Source organism: Protopterus annectens, chromosome 5.part1, assembly GCF_019279795.1.
Source record: "Protopterus annectens isolate FY-2018-M chromosome 5.part1, PAN1.0, whole genome shotgun sequence".
Classification (NCBI taxonomy): Eukaryota; Metazoa; Chordata; order Ceratodontiformes; family Protopteridae; genus Protopterus; species Protopterus annectens.
In genome coordinates, this window is record NC_056736.1 from 649,645,069 (window position 1) to 649,655,068 (window position 10,000).

Here is a 10,000-nt window from a genome sequence, read left to right on the forward strand (position 1 = left end):
CAGGCACACACACTCTCTCTCTCTCTCTCTCTTCCTCTTCCTCTGTCTTAGGTGTGCGCGTGCACACGCACACACACACACACACACACACACACACACACACACACACACACACACACATTCTCTTTTCCTCTATCTCTCACACACACACACACACACACACACACACACACACACACACACACACACACACACACTTGCTAGAGAGGGAAGGGTACTGAAATCATATTTTCTTGCCATCTCCTTCTGCCTCTGCCACAGCACAGACAGATGTGCAGACACACAGTAATGCACACATCTGTGAATGTGTGCACAGACACATACAAACACACACCTTTAAATGAATAAAATTAAAGCTATTATGAAACTATCAAAGATATTGCATGTTTGAGGGTGAAAGTGTTTGGTTGTTTTTCATAGTTACATAATAAAGATTCTCTATATGGTTTCTGGTCTGTCCTTTATTGGAATTTAAGAATAAATTGATAGAACATACCTGAACTGGCAGGAGTACCCTGTTAGAATCCCCGTGCAGTGCCATACTGGACACCAACAGAATAATAAAAGATGCTGATAAGAATGGCCTGGTACGTCTCCCTGTTTTTCAGCAGGTAAGCCTCCCCAGCACCTAGTGAACTCACCTGCATGTGTACGTATCCACTGACAGTATGTACCCTTAAGTAAGAAAGGCAGGTCAGCTGACCAAGTGACTGTTTTGTTTGCTAATGCTCATTCTGTCTATCAGACTGATATAAAATAATGCAACAGAGACCACTAGTCCATAAAGTAATGAAGGTTTATTGAACAGAAGCAAAGATACTAGGCAGACTCTTTTTATAAATATAGTTCACTATATAAAGGATGTTTTCTGTTTAGTCTCCTCCCACCCCACCCCACCCCCAAAAAAGGAAGAAGGAAACCAGTTTCTGCTACCAGTTTTAACGCAGTCCAAAGGTGCTCTCAACCAGCCTCCATTTTTCTCTCTTACTGTTCAGAAAATCTAGGCTTGTTTGAGCTATCTTGGAATACCTACTCTTTTGCTGTAGCATACTGTCCAGAACCTCTGTTCCACATTCAAACTTCACCTGCATTCAGAGACTAAGTTCTCTATTTGGGCTATAGACCTCCATTTACACTCCAAATAATTGCTCATTAACAACAAAACTTGTGGGAAGCCTATCTAGCTAATGCAAAAATATCACGGCCTGCCTTAAAGAAACAATATTATTTACAAGTGTGGTCTATTTGCATCAGTTTTTACATTTTGACACATCATAAGGTGAGAACCACCGCTCTACATAACTTTTGACCCCCAACAGCTTCAAACCCACTGTCTTAGGCCCACTAGATGGGCTGTGAGCCCTAGACAAGCCATCTGTGTTGTGGTAGGTTGAGCCTGATCAGTGCTGTAGAGTAAACTAAAATGCCTGTCAAGGTACTCTGCATGTAAAATTTATAGTTTGCTAATTCTTTACATTCCCAAAACACATGTTTTCGATTACCTGTGTCTTCCCTATCACACCTCCACCATTTGCTATATACCTAAGAAAAAAAAACTCTGAAGTGACTTGGGATATACAAATACCTAAACAAACGCATGCAAAATTCCTAAACCTTATGGAGTTTGTTGCATGCCTGGGAGCCTTACAGTTTTATTTCTGTTGATCTTTGTAAATTAGCTTTCCATTCTGTTTTCTCAGTTTTTTCTAACATTCTCTCATTGAGTCTTATAGTTTTCACATGATATTGTATGTACCTTAGTAATAATCACTTTTTAACAGCAGCATCTGTTTTATACTCAGCTAAATTCCACCAGAGCTGACCTTCACTTAGCACTCCCTTGTCTCTTTTCTCTCTGCCAGTATTTTTATATCAATCTATGATATGGAAGGTCGTTTCTAACCTACAGACCAAACTTCTGTTTACCTTCCTCCTACTCTATTACATTTTCCTCCAGAATTATTTGCTTCCAATATCTTGGTTCATTTGCTAATCATCTCCAACAAATTCCAGCCACCCCTTTTCTTATTTTCTATACTCCTGCATGCAGTCATCCATGTAGGTAAACTCTCCTGTCGCCATTTCCACACCAGCGTAGTTCTTGGAATACACTCTGCAATTTTATGGCTATAAATTCTGTATTGCTTTTGTTATTCTCCTTAACTCGCATCAGAAATCCTAGTCTCTATTTCCTTAACCCCCCCCCCAGTTTCATCCTCACCTCTTTCCACTTTTATTTATAACCTTCTTAAGTTTAATATATTCTGTATCTATATGTCTATCTCTGTTGCCATCTATGTATTTATCTGTCTGCCTTAACTACATTGCTCTAAAGTACATCAAGTCAGGTAAAGACAAGCCACCTTGTTCTAACTGGAGAATCAACTTATCTCACTTAAATCTTACCTTTTTCCCCTCCCCAATAAATTCCATCACCTCTTTTAATTATTATCCACAGTTTTTCTTCTGTTAATTATTATATCTGTAAATAAAATTACTATCCGCAGCTTCTCTTCTGTTAATAAAAACGTGTGACCTGTATATAAGAATACAGGGACTAAAACATGTTCACTGCTTTTATTTTAGTATCCATATCCATACTGAAGAGCTTCCAGGGTTGTAGTTTTTGTATTATCTTTTGTTTAGTCTCTACTTGCATATTCTTAGCTGACATAACAGAATCCTTTTTTTTTTTCGTCCAAACACCTAAATACTTCATCTTATCCTATTCTCATAAGTATAGGTGTTGCCCAGCCAATTCATATTCAGTTACATAATTAGGTACACTAGAGCCTTTGTTTCATATTCATTTGTTTTATATCCTGAAAAGTCTTGACACTATCTCAAATGTTCCGCAATATCAAAATGTCCTTTTCTAGATTTATCAAGCACATAAGATCATCTGTAAGTAAGGCTACATTTTTTAATGCATAATCACTTATTTTCTTTGGTATTGGGACCAAATATAAAGCAAATAACAGTGGCGAAAGAAAATTTCAACACCTGGTTCCATTGTTCAAACACAGCTTGTCAGTGAGAACCCCCCCCCCAACCTTAATGTTTGCCTCTGATCATTTATGTATCTTTCTTATTAACCATATTATTGTATCAAAAAGTACAGATGTTACCTTTACCCTGTGCAAAATCCCAGCTGACTCTACTGAATGCTTTCACTGCATCAAGACGCACCCACAATAACAGCATTTCTTGCATTTTGCTTCCATCTGGAGCATCGTTGTTTTGTTATTGTCAGATTTGCCTTTCCTCCACAAAAAGCAATGATCCCCATTCATCAAATTTGGCACCTTTGCTGTTCTCTTAGCTCGTGTTAACCTACATACTTGGTAACCATGGTTTAAAATTGAAATGGGTCTTTATCAAGGCACATCTGAAGGGATCTTACCCTCATTGGTTAATACAGTCACCACAGCTTTCTTACAAGATGCTGGCAACCCCCCCCCTTTCTAAAATATTGCTAAACAAAATGTTACAGATCTTTAACACTTTCCACATTTTCACAGGGATACCACCTGCTCCTGCATACTTCACTGCTGATTGATTATACATATATATCACTATTTTTGTCTCCCCCCTCTTACTTTCTTAGCTATTAATCGTTGAGGCGTATCTTCCCCTAACCTTGTCATAATTTAATCTTCTATAAATATTTTAATTTGTGCCTTTTCTTGGTTTTCCCATTCCTCTGTTTATATACATTTTCATAACACTTCTGAGATATCTAGAATGTCTATATAAGATTTCTGTTTTTGTTTGTTTAGGCAGAGGGTCCCTAATGTTGGATACAACTCTTTCTAGTTTCTGTTGTCTAAGTCATTTTCCTCAACATTTTTGCATTCTATACTTGTTATCAAAAATGCTGATTTAAACTCACGTGTACTATCCAGGTAGTCCCTTGTTTTCTCTTTAGCAGTCTGCAGCTGATCTTTTTCTCTATGTTCATCATTAGATCTCTGCCTCACTAGCCTTAGCTATATGGGTTGTAGCCTACCTAGTCAGCTTCTAAAGATTACTGTCATCCTGCACATGCCCAGACCATTGACAGCTAGGATGGAGAAAATGAGTGGTCTGGACACCACACCCTTCAGAGCTTTAATGTCCACTGAAGAGCATGCTTCATAAAGTCTTTTAAGGCTCAGTGGTGGGCAAGAGTTTTCCATTGCTGGACAAGTAAGATCCCTTCAGGAATGAGAGCTTCCACATTTGAGTTTATGAATAAAACAGTATCTTATTTAAAGAACTGCATGTATTTTGCTAGGATTTAATCTTTTTTTCTTTTGGACTGTCAGGTGACATTTTTTCAGTTGCAGAGTGCTTCTTTTTTATTTTTAGTGTAAACTTTTGTTTTTTGTCAAGTTTACTCAAATTTTACTTTTAATAAGTCTATAAATCATTTTTAGGGGCTAGGGCAAGTGTATGTTGTACTTGGCATGGTGTATTTTTGGTGAAAACAATATTTTTTATATATACTTACCATATATCCACTGTCTTCTCTAACAGAGTTTCTGGCTTCACCATGGAGCAGCTGACCTGTTCCTTAGTTCTTTCATCCAGTCACAAAAAGAAGAACATTTCCAAGTGACCTTTGTCTCTTTAACAGGCTGCTTACTTTGTCTCAGCCACAGATGGATGACTGCAGTGGCCATTTTTGGTTCCTCAAACCATGTATTTTCTTTGAGTTACTCTGATGTAGTTCCTACATGGACTGGAGGCTAGACACATTCTTTGCAGGTGTTGGAGTGTCCCTGGCTGACACTGGTGAACCACACCTGTCTGTCTTGGAGGAAGGAATGGGGAATGCTTCTCTTCCTAGCCAGAGGTAGATGCCTGTTCACCAGGGTGATGTCTCTGACCTGAGTTGGTCTGCTTGTATGGGCATTCCTGTCAAAAAGAAGCATAAAGTTAAATATTTGTCTACTGTCTCTGTTACTTTAGATAAGGAAGATTTATTGAACTTAATTCGGGCTGTTAGTCATCAGTTTCTGAAGATTTCCAGTGTGATGAACAGGGAACAGATTTTGAGAGAAGAAATTCTATTATTTTTCCTCATGCAACTGATTCTGAATCTGAGGAGAGTACATCTTCTGGTTTTGCCTTGGAAAAAGTTTCTTTTTATGAAACCATATCTAGGATGGACCATTTTTTCAGTGAGAAACAAATGACATTGCAGTTTCTTTGAAAAAGTATTATGATTTATTACAACTGAAATGTCCTCAGCCTACTGCTTTTCCACCTGTTCTTCCAGCTTTGGATGATGTTTTTATAATTGATGTGTCATTGCTGACTCTGCCACTGTGTGTCTTTAGTGTGACCGTGTTTCAGTCTGGTGAGTTTCATGGCAGTGAAATATATTGTGTGAGACAGAGGTATGTGCCCCCCTTTCTTCATCGTTGTGACCTTGGAGTTGGTATACATAATATTTTTTTGGGTGGGGGGGCTGCAAAAATAAGATTTTGTTTGTGTTTTTTTTATCATGTTTCAACTCACCGGTTTTCAGTACATAATTTGCAATGAATGGTGAGGCAAAACACAGTGTTTCGTATTCGCATAGGTAAACCTTTAATTACAGCCTGCAATATGCCTGTCATCCAGCCTGCAGCCCATAATAATGTCGAAAGATTGTAAAAGGTTTTTCAGTCTTACAAATAGTTTTGTATCACAGATATGACCCTGCAGTGCTTTCCTTGTCAAATTCTTCTGCAGCTAAAGATTTGGTTAATAATAATCCCTCCCCTTTGACAAGAATGGGAAAGCTTTTGATAGATTTGAGGAAAGAGTGTATTCCTCTGATACTCTTATTTTTAAGATTCTTAATTGTCGAGTTAAAAATTTTTTGCTTGCTTCTTTTGAAAATATGATGAACATTGCTGCCATGTTTCCTCCTTCCAAGGGTAAATCTTCTCTTAATGCCCTTATTGCTTCTGTTTCTGAAGTAACCAGACATTAGGGTTGCCACCTTTTAACAAGGGCAAAGTGGGACATGGGGGTGTGGTCAACAGGGTAGAGGTGTGGCCAACATGACACTGGCCACACCCCCACCACGACATTACCAGAGTTGTTAAAGGAGATGCAGTATTAGCTATGGATGCAACATTATGACGTTACAGCATACAGAAAACTCAAACCATTTAAATGAAGTGAACTATTACTGCAAACACACACTAATCAGTTGTAATAATAAATAAACTTTAAAGGAATAAAAAACACACTAATCATTAAACAGACACTTTATTTAAAAAGTAAAATTCATAAACCAACCATTGCTATTCAGAAAGAAAACTTAAAAATCTACATACCACATACAAGCCAAGTATAAAATTAAGACTTATTGTCAATTAAAGGTAAAGCAAAGAAAAAACACAAAACTACATACCCTAGTACTACATATGCACCCTAGCAAATTAATGCTAAACAAAGAAAAACACAAAATTACGAACTGCACCCTAGTACTTTATACTGCACACTAGTACAATAAATCACTTTTTTTTAAAAGTGTATTTTGAATTTGATTTTATGGCTTGAAGAAAGGCCTGATTTGAAACAATATTTGAATAAAAGTCACAACATTTCATCCGGTAATTTACACTCATCATTAGTTCAGCTTTTAACAAGTCCACACTACATTGGTTTCGCACATCTGTTCATTTACATTTCACCAATGAAAAAACTCTTTCTGCAAATGCATTTGAGGGCGGTATAGATAAAACCCTAGCAATTACCGGATAGAGTGTAGTCAGTTCAGGCCCTTCTTTGAAAAGCTTCAGCCACTTCTCTCCTGGGGTCAAGCTTGTGTTACATAACTGTTCGAGAGAGGGCCTAATTGCCAAGTAGTCCCTAAAAAGATAATCTTCATCTACATCCTGCAGACTCAGGGCAGTGGTCACATTAAGCAAGTCACTGAAGGCAAAGGGCTCATTTAGAGATAATTTAGATAGTGTAAACAAATAGTTGCTTTCAGTATAATCAAACCACTGCTCCAGGTATTTCACTGCTGTCTCCAAGAACACAATGAAGTCTCTTTTCAGTTTGTTAGCAGAAGTGCTGTCTAATGTCATAAGTGCCCTAAGTTCCCCTCCAAAGAAAGCACCTTCAGCTCTTGCCTGCAGTTTTTGCTTCAGAGAGACCATTACACAAAACGTTTCATTGGCAGTAAGTGCTGATTTTTCTAATGTAATTGTATGTTCATTAAAATCAACAAGAACAGCACAGAGAAAGTGCAAATAGTACTGGTGCAGCGTAGGCAATTCATTCTCACCATGCTCATTAGCTGAAAAGTACTGCCATATCTGCCGGGGAGTCTCCTCTTCTCCCTGAGAGAGGAAATAGGACTGGAGCACTGGGAGATTTTTCACTACTCTTTCAATGGCTGGGAGTAGTGACAGCCACCTTGTTGGCACATGTCTTAACAGACTCTCAAATTCCATGCCACAAAACTCAAAGAAGTCTTTCAAGTCTCTGGTCCTTGTGGCCGAACCTGAGAAGTGGCTGAAAAGTCTCATTACAAATGCTTCCACATCGTATGGTAGTTGTGCTGCAGCTTTTTTGGCTGCATTGTGAATGATATGGGCAACACAGTTAGCCTTCTGGAGTGATGGGCACTTTTCTTTTAATCTGGTATACACACCAGATTTCTTCCCATAGTTCACATTGGCATTATCAGCCCCATAAGCTGAAATATGGTTCCAGGGCAAGGAGTGCCTTTCCATAATGTTGGAAATTTGCTGTGAAATAGCCTGTGTTGATTCATCAGGGTCTTCATAGAAGTCCAAAAGGCCATTCACCACCCCTTCTTCTTTAGAAAAATACCTCACAACAAGGGGAAATAATTTTATGTTCCCTTGTTGGAAGCATCTGATGAAATTGCAAATGAAGTACCTGGTTTTTGAAGGTCATGCAGGAGGCATTCCAATGAGTGTGGTCCCAAAACATTTTTGACTATGGCTTCAGCCTTGGTTCTGCCACAAGATAGTTTCTTTGCAGTGTCTGAGTCACTGTACAACTGGCTGGCCAACTTTACTGCACAGTCCAAGCTGTTATACGAAATATTGTGCTTAACAGCATGGAAAACCTCAGAGGCTTCTGCTGCAATGATCCTAAGTTCTGGTCCCTCAAGGTTTGCGTTCCTTGCCCACTTTGTCATCAGGTGAGTGGATTTAGCTTGAAGAATGGCAGTCTTATGTTGTTCAGTTGCCTCATGTCGTGCGACATCATTTCTTCCACCGTGGGTCACTAGAAATTCTCTGTTGCAGTACCTGCAGAATGCTTTGACATCAGTGCATCTCTCGATCCAGTCAAATTCTGTTTTCCAAACGTCCTGCCACTTGCACATTCTCTTGCTGCTGGTTGACTGTGATGAAACTGCTGCTCTCTTCATGCTTGAATCTGTACTTACCTGATATGCAACATATTTACCAACACTGTGTTAGTAGGGTTCAGTAACATACTGCTGCACAGCACAAATGAACTGGCTTAATTGGCACACAAAAAACTGGCTTGAAAAACATTGGCACATGAAAGAACTGGCTCAAAAAATATTGGCACACGAAAGAACTGGCTCGAAAAACATTGGTATGCGAAGGAACTGGCTCAAAAAACATTGGCATGCGAAAGAACTGGTTTGAAAAACATTGGCACATGAAAGAACTGGCTCAAAAACATTGGCAAATGAAAGAACTGGCTTGAAAAACATTGGCAAACAAAAGAACTGGCTTGAAAAACATTGGCACATGAAAGAACTGGCTGAAAAAACATTGGCATGCGAATAAAAAGGGCTTGAAAAACATTGGCATGCGAAAGAACTGGCTTGAAAAACATTGGCACATGAAAGAGCTAGCTCGAAAAACATTGGCATGTGAAAGAACTGGCTTGAAAAACGTTGGCATGCGAAAGAACTGGTTTGAAAAACATTGGCACACGAAAAAACTGGCTCGAAAAACATTGGCAAACGAAAGAACTGGCTCAAAAAACATTGGCACAAGAAAGAACTGGCTCAAAAAACATTGGCATGCAAAAAAACTGGCTTGAAAAACATTGGCATGCTCAAGAACTGGCTTGAAAAACATTGGCACATGAAAGAGCTGGCTCGAAAAACATTGGCATGTGAAAGAAATGGCTTGAAAAAACATTGGCACACAAAAGAACTGGCTTGAAAAACATTGGCATGTGAAAGAACTGGCTTGAAAAAAATTGGCACACAAAAGAACTGACTTGAAAAACATTGGCATGCAAAATAACCGAGGAATGGAGCAAAAAAGAGTTTACAAACAGTTTGAAAAGGTCAAATAGTAAATGAGGTAATGTAGGGGGCATTTTGGCCATTGAAAACTAACATTAATACAGCTTGTAGAAAATTAAATGCATTATTTTTACCACTGAACATGCCCACTACACCCCACCACTCAAGACAAAAAAGTTAACCACATTCACTGAACCAAAAAACACTAAAATGAATGAGAATGCACAGTGGATACCATAGACCTGCTTTAGCTTTTGACCACAGCAGTTAAAAGAAATGTACGGCACTAATTTACACAGCGCAACGATCTATTAATGAACATGCCCAACAGCAGCACTGGTCATAATCGGACTATAATGAAAACAGTACGCAAGTATGTTGAAGACATCACTAAAACACAAAATACAAACTTTGCTACTTATAAACGCAAACTACCCTGTAACAACGACATGGTTTAGCACAATCTCAAATACATTGCATTAATTTCTGAGCATCCATCCACAAAAAAAAAAATAATAAACGGGAAAAAAGTCCATAAACATTTTAACTTTTAAAAATACTTCTTGCAAGAGAAGTAACAAACTACAATGTACAGCAGACTCCATGGGCTCCTTTTACCTCAAAACAGCAATTAATCCAGCACAGCAATGCAATAAACAGGCCCAAGTAAAAGCAACACACCCATATTCGCATTACAGGCAAAGCAGTACATTTTAACCTTATTAAAAATGCATAATAAATTAAATG

At 38.4% G+C, this 10,000-nt stretch overlaps 1 long non-coding RNA gene across 1 annotated transcript in view; it reads left to right on the top strand.

The window, feature by feature from the left end:
• The window catches only part of LOC122803309, a 68,005-nt gene extending 63,180 nt beyond the window's left edge, over positions 1–4,825 (top strand). The window contains exon 3 of the long non-coding RNA XR_006365104.1: positions 4,519–4,825. This is a non-coding gene — a long non-coding RNA (uncharacterized LOC122803309). The remainder of the gene's footprint in view (positions 1–4,518) is intronic.
• Positions 4,826–10,000: the final 5,175 nt, after the last annotated feature.